Source organism: Archocentrus centrarchus, chromosome 15 (assembly GCF_007364275.1).
Source record: "Archocentrus centrarchus isolate MPI-CPG fArcCen1 chromosome 15, fArcCen1, whole genome shotgun sequence".
Lineage (NCBI taxonomy): Eukaryota > Metazoa > Chordata > Actinopteri > Cichliformes > Cichlidae > Archocentrus > Archocentrus centrarchus.
The window spans coordinates 10306477-10325782 of record NC_044360.1 but is presented as its reverse complement, the minus strand read 5'-3'; the positions used below and the strand labels follow the sequence as shown (position 1 = coordinate 10325782).

General features: G+C 40.4%; 1 protein-coding gene across 2 annotated transcripts in view; it reads left to right on the top strand.

The window, feature by feature from the left end:
- camkmt (calmodulin-lysine N-methyltransferase) overlaps positions 1-19306 on the top strand; it is a 121242-nt gene that overhangs the window by 50031 nt on the left and 51905 nt on the right. The gene's annotated exons all lie outside the window — the stretch shown is intronic.

Sequence of the window (19306 nt, the reverse complement as noted above, 5' to 3'; positions counted from 1 at the left end):
TTTTATTCTTATTTATACATTTCTACCATGTGTGAATTACTTATTTTTATTCTTATTTATATATTTTTACCACTTACTATTGGCTGCAGTTACAAAATACATTTCACTATGCATTGTACTGTGTATAACTGTGCATGCGACTCATCTCATCTCATCTCATCAAACAACAGGTACATTTCTACTGCGATTGATTGATCGTATAACACAAAAATAAAAAAAAAATAATAATAATAAAAATAAAATAAAATAAAAAATACAACCAAATCACTTTCCTACAAAGAGACAACTATACCAGTGTCTCCATAATAGATACTGATACCATGTGGTGCCAAACCTTGTATTCTTTAAGCCCAGAAATCTCATTCTCAGAAGTAATGAGCCTGCAAATAAATCTATACATATGATTTCTAAATAAAGCTTCAAATGTACTGACTCCAGCAGTTAGAAACATCTCACTTGCACTGAGCCATCTTTGTCTCTTCAATAATAACGTCATGGCGTCATTAAAAGCTACATGAAGTTTCCGTTAACTCACTTTCCTATAATTCACCCACAGATGTGCCATATTCAGAGGTGTACAATATGCTCTAAATAAAGAGATCTTCACTCTATCTGTACATGCATTAAATTTACTCAAGAGGATGTTCACTTCTTGGTTTTAAAAATCATTGCAGCGCTCTGACAGGTATCTGATATCAGGTTCTACACCATAAGCAGAACATATGTGAAGGATCTGCTGGAGACCGGCCCTACTAGGACTAAAGACCATAAGATCATCTCTGTATATAATACTAGAATAATACTAGAATATTACCAACTATGTAGCCAGTTTTCTCAGTTTCTTTGACAAGTCATCAGCATAAAGATTAAAAGTTGTTTTGCATGTGGTGCATCAGGTAAGATGTTATGATGTCCAGCTGCCTTTATATTGTTGAATAGTATGATGGCCTTCCCAGGTTCTTTTGAACACTGTCTTTCACCGTTGATGTGTCCTTAGGAGGGTTCTGTGGTGTGAGTCTATTTAAAAGCTTTACAAAATGCTTAGCTATCTGTGTAGTTGCTGCTCTGCACCTTTGGGTCAGTCTATTAGTTGTGTCCTACAGCCTCTTCAACCTCTGCTCTGGCAGCTAATTGTTTAGCCTCATCTGTGAGACTGTCAGTATGGTCCTTTTCTAACCATCATGCTTTCAGGTCTCCATTTGCCTTTGCATACTCTGCTTGTCCCTTTGCTTTCTCAACAACCTGTGCCAATTTGTCTCTCATTTTGTATCTGCTCTGAATCTTTCATCTTTTCTTTGAAGATATATTCATTCCTTGTGGTTCTTTGTCTTTGGTCCAACCACTTCCTGACAGGCCCTTGTTCAAGTCCTTTTCTATGCTCTGCCGCTGGGCCAAGGTTTCCCACATACTACGATGACATTGAGATGCTGGTTGCTGTCTCTATTCAGTTTTTCTTCAATGTTAGCTTCAACCTGGTTCTTAGAAAGTGATGGTCTGATGATTTATTTGGTCCTCTTTTTACTCTTGCACCTTGCTTGTGTTACAACCGCAAGGACACAAGGGTCTCCTTAAGGTTTCCAGTTAGTTTCACACTGTATAGCTATGTTATACTTGTGACAGTATTCCAGTCCAGCATAAAAGATCAGTATATTGGGTTTCTTCATTGACAGAGTTGGAATAAAATTTGTTTTTATTTAATTTTTAAAATTGTGACCAACACTATGATTACGAGGGTTACCACTTCACACAGGTTGGTCTGGGGATCAGTTTATGCTTGATCATTTAGCATCCTGTTGTAGACGAAAAGCCACAGGCCAGATCACGATCGAATATAAACAAATGTATAACAACAGGCAGGGTAATCTAACAAAAACACACATGCACATGTGAGTTATTATTGTTCTAATAACACACACATGCAGCATACAAATACATGATTTACTGCATCCCTCTCTGGTGCTCCTGACAGTCGGAATGAAATCATGAGCAGAAAATTGGGACAAATTAGGGGCAATTAAATGACAGTTGGACAGTAATATGTTCATTTTCTGTCTTCTGTAAGTGGTAGGGACAAAAAGAGAAAAGAAGCAGAGAGGAGGAAGTGGAACCTATTAGTCACATAGCTAGACAAAGCAAATTCCGAGAAAGAAATAAATGTAGGTGTTTGGTGTAAATTCAAACAGAAAAGTGGTTAGTCAGCTTTCACTGTGACAGTCAGCCAGTCAATAAGCCAGGGAGAGAAAGAGAGGCAATTGGAGATGTGCTCCCTTTATCTCCAATCAGTTAGGGCTGGAAGAGCACCATTGACCTCAATCACAAACCTGCGCAGGTTTGTCTTTCCAGCTTTTTTTTTTTTTTTTTTTTTTTTTTTTTTATGATGCTTGCTTATTTATCTACGTGCGTAAGCCACAACAGAGTTTTTGTTACGTGTTCTGGTTTTAGAATTTATGCTTTAACTGCCGTTTAGTTATGTCTGCTAACGGAGACATTTCAAATATGTTTTCATGTTCCTATTGTTCCCTTTGCCTCTTTAATCCCTGCCTTAACCTCTGTTGTCTCTCTAGTTTCCTCTTTTTGGTTTAAAAGTGGATAGCGCCATAAAGCCCTCAACTGGATTGACAATCCTTTCACAGATTTGGCAACTACTGTTGGGGAGGTCTCTGTCTCCTTAAACAAGAATACTCCTCTAGAGCCTTGAATGAAAGAAGGGGGAAAAAAAAAAATTGGTGAGAAAATCCTGAGCAGGAATGCAGAGGTTAACAAAGTGGCAAAAAGATGGGGGTGATGAGAGCTGACACATAAATAGAACAACGAGCAAGGGAGAAGAGAAGAGCGCTTTTTGACAGCAGAGGTGAGGGGTCAGATGTAATCAGCACCTCTGTAATTCTTCTCAGCAAGTCAATTCTCTGTTTGTTTGTTTTTAATATTCTCTCTCCTCCCATACTGGGTGTGTATTTGTATGTGTGTGTGTTTGTTGGGAGGTGCAACGGTGGGCGACTGAGGAATGAGGAGATGAGAGGCTGACTATCAGATGGCACGTGATTGTGCGGTTCGCCTCCCTTCAGCTCACGTTGTTGGTCTTTGATTATTTTCGGGGGGCTACTCTAGAATAAGACATTGCATTTTTTTTTTTTTTTTTAATCTTTGTGCTTGAGTTTGTAGAGTGGAAGGGTTAAAATTATGCATTTGGAGCAAAAAATTTTAAGCACTTGTTCTTTTTTTATATACTGCCCCATGTAACCTTTTCTATCCTATCAATCATTCTTGTTGCCATGGTGAAGAAGGGAATTGCATTAACATGGAAATAACACATTAGGTATGCTTGAGTTTGTATGTTTGCCATATGGCATATGTTATATCTCATTCAGTGTGTCTGGTGTTTGGAGCTGTGAGTTAACCCTGTTCTACTTGGTATGTGTGGGTGTGGGTGTGTGTGTGGGTGTGTGGACAGGTTAGCACTGACCCAGATGAGTGGGTCTGTCTCTCTTTCTGTCGCACACACGTGTAAGCAGCTGTCATTAAAACATAGACATATGACCCTTATGCTCATTCCACATTACACTAACCAGCCATCACAGCTGGCTCGTGTGTTTGTGTATGTGTGCCCTGTTTTGTGTGTGTGTTTGCATGTTGTGCAGTCAGAAAGTGTTGTTGAGGAAACAACAGGGTTGATAATTGGACATGTCCGTTGAACACACGCAAACAAGTGCTGTCCCCTCCCTACCGAGGAGCTATAAACATGTAAATGAGAATGTCGCTCTCCTCCTTTTCCACTTCCTCGTCCATCCCCTCCATTCCATCACTCATCACAGCGTCCAGGGTCCAATCAGCGTGTGCGGGAGAACAGGACACATTGTCTAGTTGATCCTGGCAGGGATGCTGGCTGAATATGAAAGCAGGGGGCTCTGGATCCTGATTAACATGTATGGCAGGGGCTAGTGCCTTTTTTTTTTTTTTTTGAAAGACAGGAAGATGATAACTTATCTGCTGGGCTTAGAGCAAATAAGAACAATCCTAGACATTTTTGTTTTTAAGTTAAAGAAGGCAGAGAGCACAGAAAAGGTCACAGAAAATGCTTTTGAAATAGTTTTGCAGGAATATGAAGCCTATATGAATTATGGTCAATCACACTATTTTTTTTTTTTTTTTAGAGTTTTATTCATGTTCTTGCATAGCACAGCATTTGTATTTATGTATTTTGATGACATAAATACATAACATTAACGAACACATGGTTTCAGTTAACTTTTTCTATATTTAACCACAACAAGGATTCAGCCTGTGTTTACTTTAAACCTTTGCCTTAGATGCCAGCATTAGTTATTAAAGAGACAACCTGGGAACCCACCTGCTAGTCATTGGCTAAGACTTGTTGTTCTGTCCATCAGTCACAAAACTAATAAGCTAAGTCATTGTAAGATCATAGCTGATGAATACCAACACTCATTTGCTCGCCACACTGAATGTTTAGTCTGCTTCAGCAGGACTGTTCAGCACAACTCTGAGTACAGCTGAACTACAAACAGAAATCAGATGGCTTATGGTAGCAAAAGTCTTGCTTTGTTTCTTCGAAATCATATTTGCAGTTGCAAATAGGCATAATAGGCTGTAAGCGTAAGTTTTAGGTTGCATGTAGAGGTTTGACATAAAAGTGAAGGTTTCCTTTGTCAAGCCCAATTCCATGTGTTATAGATCTTCACAGTTTTGTTTTTGGTATGAATTCTGTCAGCTCAGATACTTGACAGTGGGCTGAAAATAGAGTAATAGTCAGTAAGTCTGTCAGTCAGTCACACAGCAAGCTTTTCAGTCAAATTTCTGTCAAATTTCTTAACAGTTTTTCAGTCAGCCTGATAGTTAGTCAAACAGCATTTCAGTCAATCTAGAGTCAGTCATTTATCTTCCTGCTCCCCTATAATAGGCAGTATTAGACTAAGTAGTGTTGACTAGCTGTGCTAGTGGCAGTATTGCATTTACACAGAAAAGCTTCCATCAGTATCCATACAACACCCGCAATTGTGGCGTCTGGGAGGCCACAGGAAAGGTAATTTGAGCAAAAGAAAATGACACCTTCAGAAAAAAAAAAGGAAGATCGAGCAGTGAAAAGCAGAAAGTAAAAAGAAAAGAAGAGAAAAATACATGGTGATTTACGCAAAAGTCCAAATGACAGGGAATTGGCCACAGACACCTGACTGTGTTATTATATCACCATCAACAACGGTGTGCTCCTCTGCCGGGGGGGAAAGATGGTGAGAGGCTGGAAAGAAAGGAAAATAAAAAAAAAAAATAAGTGAAGATCTCCCCAACACAAACAAAACCCCCAAACAAACGTGTTTTCTTTTGGCTCGTGCAGCGAGTGCAAGGCTATCAATTCAACCTCCCTGGGGTTTTTTTAAACGGCACCATTGCTCGGCTCTCATTGTTGTCTTATTGTTTGTCAGCGTCCAGGCGGGGCCAGGCAGAGGAGGTGGTATCAAGACGAAGAAGGGACAATTTGATGGATGTTTGTTGATATCTAGACCACTATGGCTCTGATTGCCTAACATTAAACCAGCAATAACAGGCCAATCATCCCACTTACACCTCCACACGCCAAGCTGCCGAATTGGATCAAACTAGCTTTTTCTCTCTGTCTCACTCATCCTTGCTCTCTCTCTTTCTCTCTCTCTCTCAGTCAATTCCTTGCTCTTTTCTCCTCTCTCCTGACATGCTTATTAGCTGATATTGATCCAGGCTGGTCAATTGTCAGCTCCTCTCATCCGCACCGTATTGACGGCATAATCAGTGAGAGAGAGGAATGGATGTAGAGACGGAGGGAGGGAGGTGTAGGATGATGGGCAGATGAAATTTTCTGTCAGTGGGTAAATTATTGGCTGCTGGCTTGTTGATCCACAAAACTACTCATACCTCCCGGACACACACAAACACACTCAATATCAGTCTCATTCAGGAAAGTCAAGTTAATATTTGAGTGCATTTATATAAGAAATGTTTGAAGTAAAAACTGGTGTTCATTAAATCTTCAGACTAATCTGTATTTAATAATATCCTTTGCTCTGGAAATGAAGAGCATCTTCCAGCCAATTTTTTTTTTTTGGGGGGGGGGGGCTTTCATAGTCTGTCCCCTTACATAAAAACAAATCACCAAAAACTAATAGAAAACATTGAGCAATAAAGGGGAAATCCCATCTTTCTATATATATATATCTAAATATGTGTGGTATGTTTTACCTGACTTGTGTCAAGTATAACATGTCCCAGGTTGTTGCCACTTTAGTTAAAATATATGTCTGCTCTCCACAGTGTTCACTGACAGAATTGCCAGCAACAGTGTGTAACATATAGCAGTTTTCATCACTGTTACTCTTATCAAGTTTGTCAAAACTTGTTAAAGAAGAGTAACTGTGTTTGGTGTTTGGGATTCACTTCAAACACTAAACCGTTGTTTGGGATTTGAAAATGTCTTTGTTCTAGTGGGTGTATGTTGAGTATGGGATTAGATTATAATTAGAAAATGAAGTCTCATTTGATAAGTGGAGTGTCACGTCACATATGCCACTTGTGTTCTGACTGTGCCATGGCCCCACAGAGCCTCCCCTGTCTACCCTGCCTCGCTGCCCAGCTTCAGGGCTCCGTCTCTGGGGAGAGAAGCAGCTGGCATGGCCTCTCTCTCGCTGGAGGGCTGGCGCCCATCTTATATTCTCCCTAATGCTGTGCAACACACACACACACACACACACACACACACACACACACACGCACATAGAGTCACACACAGCTCCTTCTGCACATTAAGGTTTAATCAGGCACTTAGCTGGGCATCTGTTACGGCTCTGTCAGCACGGCGCGTTAAGGACCTGTCGCCGCAGGTTACAAGCCTAACAGATCTGCAGACTGATAGACCCCTGGCCCACTTACTGGTTGACGTCACAGCTTTATCTGCTTGGTTTGAGAAACCTTAATGAACTGCTGATATGACCTCTAAATCAGCTGAATTTATTTCGCTTTTATTCAGTAACAAGATAAAAAAATGACATGCAGATGTAAGGGTGCGATTGTTTTGCATGGTACTATCCAAAACAGTCGCACCCTTTTTGCTCAAGTGTCCCGTTTTCGCAACAGGACACTTGAGCTTGTGTCTCATCACAGACCTGCTATTATTTCTTATAAACCTTACATTTATCCCTAACCCCAATCCACATGTTGTATTAGTCTAGCCTTAAGCAAAGGTTTCCTGTAATATAGTCGTCATATATGAATATTGTAGAAACAAATGTTGGCACTGGATACTCGAAAATGTTGTTTGACATAGGGGTAATTTGCAAAATGGTTTAGTAACAACTGTTAATTGGTGTTATTTTGGTTTCTAGCTATTATAAAAGCATAGAGAAACTACATATCTCTGCAGTCAGTCAGAAATTCTTATTTCATTATCTCACATTATGCTCACAAGCAACAGATTATTTTTTTTTCTGTTAATGTGATTTCTATATCATAGTAGGTTGTTTAAAAAGAGAAGGATCAGGAAGGATAAGAGCATCTACGTTAATGAAATCCATATTCAGGATAAGCAGGCCATCAAGGTTGGGTTGCAAACCTTGATTAGTCTTTCTTACTGATCATAAAGGAGAGGTATAGTGTAATGTAGTGTGTTGAGAGTAGAGTTTGTGAAATGCACAGAAGAATGTTATATGTGTGTTAATAGTGTGTATATCAGATAAGTATCTAATACATAATGGTGCAGTGTGCAGGATTGTGCAAGGCAGGTGTTCAAAGGTGACAAAATGACAAAAATATAATTTTCCAGATTCTGTCTCTCTCTCTCTCTTTTTTTTTATTTTTTATTACAAGTTCCTTTTTACATTATTATGACATTATGACTGGCTTGTAGATTCTAGTCTGGATCAAAGTTGAAGACTGACTAATTGAACAGCTATCTCACATTACCGTCCACAGAGCCACATAGTGTGGATTAATAGATGGATACATAAAGTATTGAACTGCCACAGGATGCCACTTAGAGAAAAGGACTTGGAAAGAATAAAATTCATTTAAAAAAAAAAAGTTTGAGTTTAAAGAATAGCACAGGCCAAAACATGATTAGCCTGATGAGCTGGGTCACCTTGACAGGTTCTTCGTTGATCAGAGGAAGCAGCCTGCTCTTTCCCTAGACACCCACCTACATACACACACAAACTCTAACACACTGTATTGAATGAACTCCCTTATTGAATCTGACACCAGGAAGCTAGCAAGTACCATATGAGTTGTTTTGCATGTGTCCAGCACACGCTCTTGATCCCACAATTTGCCAGAAAATTTTTCTGCCCGTTCACACCTGCTGCACAAACACTGTCTTTGCCTTTCTCTCCTCATGGATCGTGCTGACACACAAGTTTCCTATTCCCATCCACAAACACACACACACACACACACACCTTCCTGTAGGTTTTGAGGTGACATTGACGTTGACAGTTTGAGCACGGGTTGGGTTTTTTTTTTCTCTCTCTCTACGACAAGTAAAATTAGCAGTCTGCCAGGAATTCTTTCTTTTCCCTGTTTTTTTTTTTCCTGACTGCCTGTCCACTCTCTCTCTCTTTCTCTCGGTAGATGCTCTGTTCAGTGGCCTGCCACATCGTTTCTCTTCCCTGTCACAGTGCACACATACTCGCACACTGTTTCGCTCCTCTGTCAGCCTCTCTGTGCTGCCTGACGACTTAATAGCTCCCAGTGAGTGGATTTGAGCACTCTGCCTGTGTGTGTTTACATGCACCTTTCATGCCTGCAATATTCATATGGTGATGAGAAATATTCGTTTCTGCGGGGGAGGTTGGGTGCTTATATCCTCAGAGAGGAATGTAATTTTTTTGTTCCTTCTGCTCAGACTCCTGAGCTCAGATTGCAAATATTTTCAGTGTTCAGTGTTGCCCATCCACACAAATGTGGGACCAAATCAGGAGTTTTGGTCAAGACTTCACAGAATATCTGTTAATGGGAACTGATAAAATCTTGACAGTCACAGCTTGCTGTCAGACCCTCAGATGATGTCAGTCAATTTTTTGTTCTTTTTCTTTTTTCTTTCCACTTTTTATTCCTGTTCAAAAATTAACATTGTTCCTTTGATAACACCTGGAATAGCAACTAAGGTGTGTTCAGGTGTGGTAAGAATTTTCTACTGTATTATCAAAAAAAAGTTAGCAGGTACATGTGAGTGTAAGATGCAGTAATGTGAAGAAAAAAAGTTTTCATATGACGCTATGAAAACCTAAGTACAGCCCATGATTACATAGCATGTTGAACCGCCTTTATTAGCTTTATTATCAATGTTTATTAACAGTTTATCAGTCTCTCAAATTGTTCTTTATAACTTTGCTTCAGTTCGAGGTTTATGAGCTTTCGTTTATGCACAGCTCTCTTAAGGTCCTGCCACAGCATTTCAGTCAGCTGCAAGTAAAGTCTGGACTTTGGGCCATTGCAACACTTTGATTCTTTTGTTTTTCAGTCATTCTGTTGTTGATTTGCTGGGGTGCTCGGGATCATTGTTCTTTTGCAGGATTTTGTTTCGGCCAAGCTTTAGCCATTGGACAGATGGCCTCACATTTGACTCTAGGATACTTTGGTATACAGAGCAGTTCATGGTCGACTCAATGACTGCAAGGCGTCCAGGTCCTGTGGCTGCAAAACAAGCCAAAACCATCACCCCTCCACCACTGTGCTCCACATCTCCACATTGATCTCTTCTGTCCAAAGAACATTGTTCCAGAAGTCTTGTTTTTTATTCAGATGTAATTTTGCAAACCTAAGCCATACTGCCATGTTCTTTTTACAGAGGAGAGGGGTTCTCCTTGGAACCTTATTAACTTTATGAGCTTTAACATTTAACATGCTCACCAAGGCCTGTAGAGTCCAAGATGTATAGCATGTGAGGGTTTTTTTGCAATTTCTATGAACAGCACACGATCTGACCTTAGGGATGAATTTGCTGGGACATCCACTCCTGGAAAGATTGTGTCTTTATGTTAACACACACCTGAATGCTCCAGACCAGCAAACTGCCAAAACTTTAGCTTTTATAGAGGTGGTCTCACTTTCTGATGATCAGTTGATCAAGTGCATTTGATTAGCAGTGAAGAGCTGCAGTGAAGAGATTGTTGAGAGTATTGGAAACAGCGAGTTGACCCTGCATATAAGGGGATGCAGCTCAGTGGAAGAGCATATGCTTTGCATGTATGCGGTCCTAGGTTCAATCCCCAGCATCTCCACATATTTAGAGGGGAGTGGTGGCCTAGGGGAGAAGAAGAGGGTTCATCACTGAGAGGACCCTGGTTCAAATCCTTGGGCTGGCATCACCGTGGGTCCCTGAGCACACTGAACAACTTGTCTAACATTCAAAGTTAGACAGAATATCTGTCAGATGTTAATGTTCTGCATTTGTCTTATTTTCCTCTCCTCCTTTGCCGTTTCCTGTTGCCAAGTGAGCGGCCAGTCTCGGCTGCCACCGGTCCGGGCCTTATCTTGACACCGGAGCAGCAATCACAGGCCGGGAGATTGCGTGCTGTTTATTTTGTGTTAGTGTGTTCACTACGACTCTAGGGCCAGAATGCAAACATGCGCACGTGCACACGCACACGCACGCTCACACAAAGATTCAGTCACAGCATTGCTCACTCAATCACCACACATCCCCTGTTTAAAATGAATGGATGATATCTTGCCTTTCACTATTCACATCTCTGTTTCTCTCTCTCAGCAGTATGACGCTTAATCTCAGTGTCGCTCTTTTTTTGTCTGATACAGGGCAGTCCCAATGCATTTTTATTCACTATCTTATATTGCTTTTTTATTCAAAGCCTCTTTTGTGTCTGTGTGTACCTTTGTGTGGATGTATATGGAAAAAGCGTTTGTGTGTGTGCGTGTGTGAGTGTGTGTGTGTGTGTGTGTGTGTGTGTATATATATATATATATATATATATATATATATATATATATATATATATATATATAAATAAAATGTGTGTTCAGAAAATTTAGACTCCATTTGTGTGTTCGCGTGTGTAGATTTGTGTGTGCGCATATGTGTAGATTTGTGTGTGTCTATGTGCAAACTTTAGGCTGATCTCTGCTTAAATAAAAATCAGCTAAGCAGCACCATCTGTAACAACATCTGTAATCACCAAACCAATGACAGGGCTTGTCTGCTCTGACTGACAGCAGACATTGTCCCTGCCCCTGCTGGTAACTTGTGGCAGCAAATTGGTCTTCTTGGGTGATGATGGGGGTGACTGGTGTGTTGCTCTGTGTGTGCATGTGTATGTGTGTGTGAATGACAGAGAGACGGGGGGGTAGAAATGATGAGTGGCGCTGATTCCTCCAAATCAAATACTAACCCTGACTGTATGAGGGAATGTTCACGTGTATACGCACTTTCCTCCCGGTCAGTCACCTTAAGACTCTGACAGTTTGCTATTGTTGGCCTGCCTCTGTCACATATGGCACTTATCAGACAGAAGTCAGTCATACCTACCTCATCACCCAAAAGAAAGACAAGAAACATTTATAATTTCCATCACTTTATGCGCAGTCATCAGCAAGCTCATCAGTCACATGATATTTACAATGCCCCCTGACCCGAATGGCTGCTCCTTGTGACATTTAATCGTTACTGTGCCCAACATCATTCTCAAATTCTTCACAGCTCGTGTGAAGCTCAGCTGGAAACTGTCTTAAATAAATTAACAGAGGAGGAAACACTGAGAGCTGTCGTGGGCACTGTCACAAAAGTAATAACTCATTAAAATGCTCCAGTTTAGTTCTTGCTTTCTTTTTTGATTGTGTTGTGAATTTTTAAAATTCCAAAATAGGCACAGTAACATGCTGCTTTGCTCAGTTACAGGGAGGAAAATGTGATGGTATTGATCAATCTCTGCCTGCAAAGCTGAATCACACAGACCATAATGCATCTCACAGTTTGATCAGTTTAGTTACCTGATGACATAAATGCATCGCCTTGCTTTGTTATGTAATTGTCTGCTCATTTTCCATGCAGGTCATATTTAATAAACATTTAAGGAAAGTGTTGTAACTAATATTTAATGGGGAATTCAGTCTTTCTGGAAGGACAGCGTGCCTCAACTATCCTGTAAAATCTGAACGTACATAAAACACACTTTTAAAAAAGTAGTACAGTACAGCGCAGTTGACAGTCTTGACACCCTAAACTCCAATCGCTGATATGAATTATTCATTACACCCTTTTATGACCAGTTACAGTGCCGTGATCTCTGTATGGTGCCCAGATTTGACGTCAAGTGCTACATATAGTCACACACTTGCAAACACACACAACCATAGTCATAGTTGGTCTCAAAGTATTTTTTTCTTGCTGTTTCTTGCATTTTTTTTTTGTCCTTCTTAATTACTCCATTGTGTCTTTTTTGGTCTTTAACTCTCAGGCAGTCTTTTTCTGTCATTTTTCTATCTGTCCCTCATTCCTTTCTGTCCATTCTTCCTGAAAGAAGGGAAAAAAACAGGTTAGTGTTACACATTTTCCAATCTCCAAAGTTGATTTAGATAATCTGTCTGTCCCATCTGTTAAAAAAAAAAAGGACTATGTGTCGGTTTTTGTACTTAAAAAACCAAGAAGAATGAAGTGTCTGTAAAGCAACGAATGATGGAAATATTTGTTTTTCTCTGACAATAGTGGACCAAAGGACCGTGTCCATTATGCTTCAGCATGGCTGTATAAGTGCTTCTTTGTCGCTTTGCACAATGGACACATTGTGCAGGTAGTGTGAGTAACTTTGTGGTGTGTTTTACTTGTGGTTGTACAGACATTTTTTTTATTCTTTTTATTTCTATGTTCTGTATTGTAACTATGTTCCACTGATTGCGTATGTGCACACCATTGTCATTTTTCAGTTTGACTTCTTGCATTCAGAAACTATTCAGTCACCATCAGTGGCTCCCCATCGCCCCAGTAAAGGCCCTCCCTGCCTGGACATTTGAAAAGAGACATTGGGGACACGAGGAAATGACCTGTGCTTAGCCACACAACATGCTAGCTGTGCTCAGACAATAAGCATAGCATTAGTAGGACTGTTGAATAGAGCCATCATGGCTTCCTACGCCTGGGGAGCCAGTGATCTGCCTATGGGCTTTATGGAAAATAGGGGTCCTGCAGAGTTGCTGAGGCCCAGAGTAGAGGCCTGTGTGGACTCAGTTAGAAACTCCTCCTAGCTTCACAGGACCAAGTGTTTTTGTGTTACTATCTGATTGGTTCAGAAATTGTTCTGCAGCAATGACAAATGCAAAAGATCCAGAAACAAAGAACTGTTTTGAGAGGAAAACAGCAAGGACTCCCAAAACAGATGGTATGGACCCCTCAAAGCCCTTATTTTATGATGGAAATTTCTCAAAGATACTCAGAACAAACAACTTACATATAACTGTTGCGCATTTAAAGGCAAGCGGTGGTCACAGCAAGTATTGATTTGATTTAGTCCCCCCCCCCCCCTATTTCCTGCTTTGTATGATGTTGATAAATTAAATGAAGCGCTTTTTAAGGAACCTTATTTTACTTTACTAAATTTTGTTAATAAAATATTACTGAAATTCACATATATGCAAACTGCCAAAAAGTTGGTTGGGGTCTGATTAAAGTGTGTCTGGCTTTCATGTTACTAATTTGGTACTTCCTGCCAGATGGCTCATCTACCTGCCTGCCTGCATATTTCATGCATCAAGAATAATAACTATGTAATTTTTCACATACTTCTGGTCCTCTACCTCCCTTCCTCCTTCAGGTGTTGTGGAAGGTATTATTTTGAAGAGACCTGAGAGAGAGAGAGAGAGAGAGAGAGAGAGAGAGAGAGAGAAGCAACAGAAAAAGCTATAGGAGAAGTCAGAGAGGGCTAAGTGGCCTTTCGTGGCCCCCAGGGTGTGCTCCGTTGGCGTCCGTGGGTGCTCTTTGTCCAGAGCTTTCACTGTGATTAGAGCGTTTGAGTTGACAATTCACTTAAGACCCCCTTTCTTTCTTTGCTCTCCCTTCTACTCTTTCTCTCACACCCACAAGACCCCCTTGCTCCTCCACCCTCCATCCTGTTGCTTTCTCTCACACACTCTCAGGGTATATTACCTGTTCATGTAATGCAGTTAAGCTCAGCTAGAAGCCTTTCCTCGTAATACCACTTAATTCCCCATGTGGCAGCCAAGGTAAATGCAGGAGAGAAAGAAAGCGAGAGAGTGATGACCAGCGATGGTAGTGATGGTGGGGTGAGTCAGGGAATGAACTAGGAAAGTGAGAGAGAGGGGAGATGAGTAGAGAGAGGAGGAGCGGGCAGGAAAGGTACCATCTACCCCATTGCTGCTTGGTGAGCCTTTGCCATCAACCCAGTGTGATAATGGGTCTGATTGCAGAAGACCAGCGTACCTCTGCCTGAGAACCTCATGTAAACTATAGGACATTTTGCAAAGGCAAGAAATATGGAAGGCCCGAAGTGGTGGTTGAAGGCTGCACTTGGATTAGTCCTGCCTCCTGACAGCTAAGCATGAATGTCCGGCCTCCCACTGAGAAAATTCAGTGCAACTTAATGTTAATCTTTAAAAATAGCAGATTTTGGTGGCTTTCAGAACCCTACCCAATTTTCCTGACAGACAGCTATACATGGCAAGTTCAGAACAAAAAAGTGAGCCATTTATTAGCTGGCTGATTCAATACCCAAAGAAGTCTATGAAGGCTATATGTATACACTGAGGGTTAGCAAGTGGAAACAGCTGGGTAACAACAGGTTAGACATAATTAGACACAGTTAACAAGATTAACTCGATGCAGGGGAAGACAGAAGGACACTAAAAGACAAAAGACGAGCAGAGAGGAGATGGTAGGAAGAACAGAAAGTGGAGTGGAGCGGAAAGTGGAAACGTGGAGGGAACTAACTAAAATAGTAAACAACTAAGGAGCTCACAAGAACTTATGATAAAATTCAAAACAGGTATATAAACTCTGAGAACAAAAAAACCTAAGAAGACACTCATCCAAAAATATATTCACTAAGAGGACAAACAGACAAAATCCTTCTGCAAGACTAAAGATAAGTACAAAAAAACTAAGGACAAAAAAAAAAAAATTATTGGAAGCTAAACAAGATGCAAACTCAAAAACTAAGAACTAAAAGGTTCAAGGTTACAACTATAAAAGCAAACAACTAAGCACATAAAGAACCCAAGGAGAAAATACTAACAGAAAACCAAAACTCAGACTGAACTCATACAGAGGACGCAGGGGAGGTATAATAAACAAAACATCAGGAAAAGTATAAACAAGCCAACATTTTAAGAAGAACAAGGAGACAAACTCAAATATTAATGGTACTCAAAACAAAAAGCTCTGTCTCAAAGACCCGGGGATCATGACAGTACAATATGACTTGAAAGTCACACTGATTCAATATTCCACATTTAAATGCATTTCTCAGGCCTCTCAGGTTTCCTATATTAACTGCTCTAAGTTTCTTAAGCCTTCAAATCTTTGTAATACATTTTGTTCCTTTATGGCGAACACAGAGACACACACACACACACACACACACACACTGTAGACTTCCACTCCATAAGTAGTTTGTCCATCAAAACGTTGTGGTCTAAAGACTCATTTGTTCTCTTCCCTTACCCCTCATGTTCCGTTTCTGCCAGAGGTTTCTTCCTGTTAAAAGGACATTTTTCCTTCCTACTGTTGCCAAGTGCTTGCTCAAAGGGAGTTGTCTGATTGTTGGGGGTTTCTCCAGAATACTGTAGGGTCTTTACCTCACAGTAGTGTCTTGGGGTGACTTTTGTTGTGATTTGTCACTATATAAATAAACCTGAAATAAAAATCGCTTTTTATTCTTGTAGAATTGCATTAATATTATTAGAAATAATGAGTAAGAAGTAATATTTAGCAACAAAGTATCAATGTTTTCCTGGTTTCTTTTGAATTATTTGCTGGTTTTCTCGGTCTTTTATCAAATGCATCTTAAAATGTCAGGCATGATGAACTTTGACAGCCTTCCCCTCTTCCAGTGCTCTTGTTGCATTTAGATTGCTCCCCAGAAGTCCCACGTTCACCACTTGCACAGGGGCATTTGTCCACTAGTGCTCCTGCACTGTGTAATTCTGTCAACTTTCAATTTGAATTTCATTTAGAACACAGTCAAAGGGCCACAGATCTGATGAGTAGGACAAATGGAGAGTAACAGCTGTGATGTGAAAAATACACTCTTGCATTTTCAACATGTTGTGAGCATGTACACGATAGCACATGCCACAGTTTGGTTGGCTTTTGCTTAACTTTCCATGAATCCATGATGCACAACACAATGAATGTCAATCAAATTGTGATGATTTGCACTTGAGTTTGGCTTCTTTCACTAAAGACTGCTGTTTGGTGTCTGAGATGAAGCCAGAGACCCAGCTTAATGGATGGCATAGCAGGAATTGCACAAGGAGACACCCTTGAAGGGGATGGCAGACAAATTTAAGGGGGAAAGTCATGATGTGCCTTGTAGTTGGAGCTTCTGACGTGAGTGCACAGTTTTAATCACTGACTTGTTTCTTTATTGCTTTCTTTCCCTCTGTTCAAAAATGTATCGAAGAACAAACAATTCTGAAATTAACTGAAGATAAAAGCATCTCCTGTTCAAATCTAGGAGCCAACTAGTGATAGAAAAAATAAGTAGAAGAAAAGAGAAGAAACTGTCAAAGAAAAAAAGGCATGAAGGAGAAGAGGATAGGGGAGCAGGAGGGGCTGACATTGCTCCTGGGTTAGTGCTCCAAAACGGAGTGCTAAAATCGTTTCAGCTCAGATAAAGCTCTGGCCACTGCCAGGCCGCCCCAGGATATCTGCCCTGCTCATCTGCCTCTCCAATGAAACGCCTTCACACAGGGAGCCTTCAGGCAGCCCGCCTGTAACACACACACACACACACACACACACACACAGACGCACGCACGCGCGCGGACACTAACTCAGTTGGAAATACACACAGTCACTGCTGTATCACACACTATGCACACACTTGCTGGCCTCTCATGGTGAGTTTGTTGCACAGCAATTTATTTCACTTGAGAGAGAGAGAAAGAGTGAGAGAGACACAGAGCCCGGAGGTTCTTCTTCCTTTATGAACCTCCCAAATTAACACTCTACCTCCATCTCGCCTCCTATCAGTCAGTGCTGCTCACACCCATTTGACTCATCTGTACCTTCGGTTCACAGTCGCTACTTGGCTTTGCTTTTCATCTTTCCAAATCTTTCTAATATTTCTTCAGTGGCTTGAATGAGACCAGAGACAGGAAGAGAGCAGAGGAGAGATTCAGTTAAAGTGCAATCAAAGTCATTACGATTTCTCACAGTTAATCATGTGAAATCTGCACGCCAGCAAACGTGATTGCGTCGGCTAGGCTCAGTTTGGTTTGGTCAGCTTGATGCTGGCTACCACTGGACTGGAAGGACCCCGCAAGCAAGCTAGTTATTAAAGTGATCGGCATAACACAACACATACAGTAATTCTATTCCCCGTAGAGCCACCGCAGAACCAAATCAGAAGTTATACTCCTTATGTGTAATAATAAAATCTTATAGCTTTGATGCAAACCTAATGATTAGTACCATCCTCTTCCCCTGTCCACGTCTAAAGTCGCACATATGCTCGTATGTTAGCATTTATGCATCACTTTCAGTACAACAACCAGATTGTAACCAGAAAGCGTGGTAAGATTGACCATAATGTTCATAATTTGATTTTTGAGAAAGATGCCATGAGCAATTCTGGATTGTGAAAATCAGCGATTGTAACAAAATGTATTTGCATTTCGGAAGTTTGATGCAACTTCACAAGCAATTTCAAGATGACACCTTGGAAGAACTGGGAAAAAAATCGATTTAAATGTTTTTTTTTTTTTAAATCTTATTTTATTATGAAGATAATCCTTCGTTGCAGCTTCACATGCATGAGGGTACATATTGCATGTGCATAGTGCAGGTGTTGTTCAGCAGTCACTGTACTTGTATGTGTGATACCCATTTTGCTACAGTATATACGTTAACAGTCTACGTACACAGTTAAAACAAAGCCACAGTCAATTTGAAATCAGTCCTCCAGCATCGCTGTCATTCAGTCCTAAACAGATCTGCCTCCCCGTGTTTACCTCCTTCACCCTTCCTTTTCCTTTTGGTCCCTATAACCTCTCTTTCATTATGTCTTCATCAGTATTCTTTCTTTTTCCTTCAGCACTTCTTCACTGAGATAGAAAATCTGGGTCTCATGTTTAAAGCATCAGTGCAGTTGTTGGGCAGACCCCTGGATGTATTTTACCCCCTCCTCTCTCACCCATTCCACATCTCTGTAACTCTCCCTGAATATATCTTTTTATCTCCCTGTCAGTTGCCTTCCTCTGAATTTTGCTATCTTTTTGGTGTACAACTCATCCATTGCCTGTTCACTCCTACGCCGATGAGCTCACAGAAGTAGAAAAAACATACTTAAGTGCAGACATGTTTTCATCGAAAATTATACACACTCTGCTATATTCATACTTATCTCATACTGAGTCATGGTGGAGTGGGTATAAGAATTCAGATTATAATTTCCTGTCAGTCTTTTTTATGTATAACGGGAAGAGAAGGTCACATATCAAAAACCAAAGTCTGCAAAAGAGAAGATTGAGTTTCGTGAGACAACCTGAAGAGAAAAGAGTAAAATATAAAAATCTAATAACATTTCTTCAAGTGCCATGAAGGCATTGTCAGTAAGGTGTTCAGTGACTAAAGCAATCTGAGCTTCAAGGTAAAATTAATAATTGTGGCTGTGGAGAATTTGAGCTTTGACAGCAGATGGAGCTTCCTCAGTTGTCAGTTGTGAACACTTTGTGTCTTGAAATGTGATAATTTGCTGTTTGTTTCATTGGAAATGGAATTTCTTTGGGGTTGGGTCTTTTGAGTGGAAAAATATGAAAACAGGGATTTTCCACTGTTTTCTTATATTGGCAAATGATTAATCAATAGGTCGTTTTCATGGCACAGTTTCATTGTCACAGTAAGCAAAGATCAGTTGGAATTTTGGTGGCTCCACTCCATCATCTGTCAGTTGGTGCATTAAAGCAGCATGAGTACAATTTTTACATCTGTGCATTTCCTTCCAGGATAAATTAAAATCTCTGTTAAGGTTGATGAATTGTCATTAACACATTGATCAATTGTCAGTTAAGTCAATAGGCTAAGCAACAGGCAACTTCAAAGTTATGTTTAAAAACATTGGTGCTCAGCATCTATTTATGA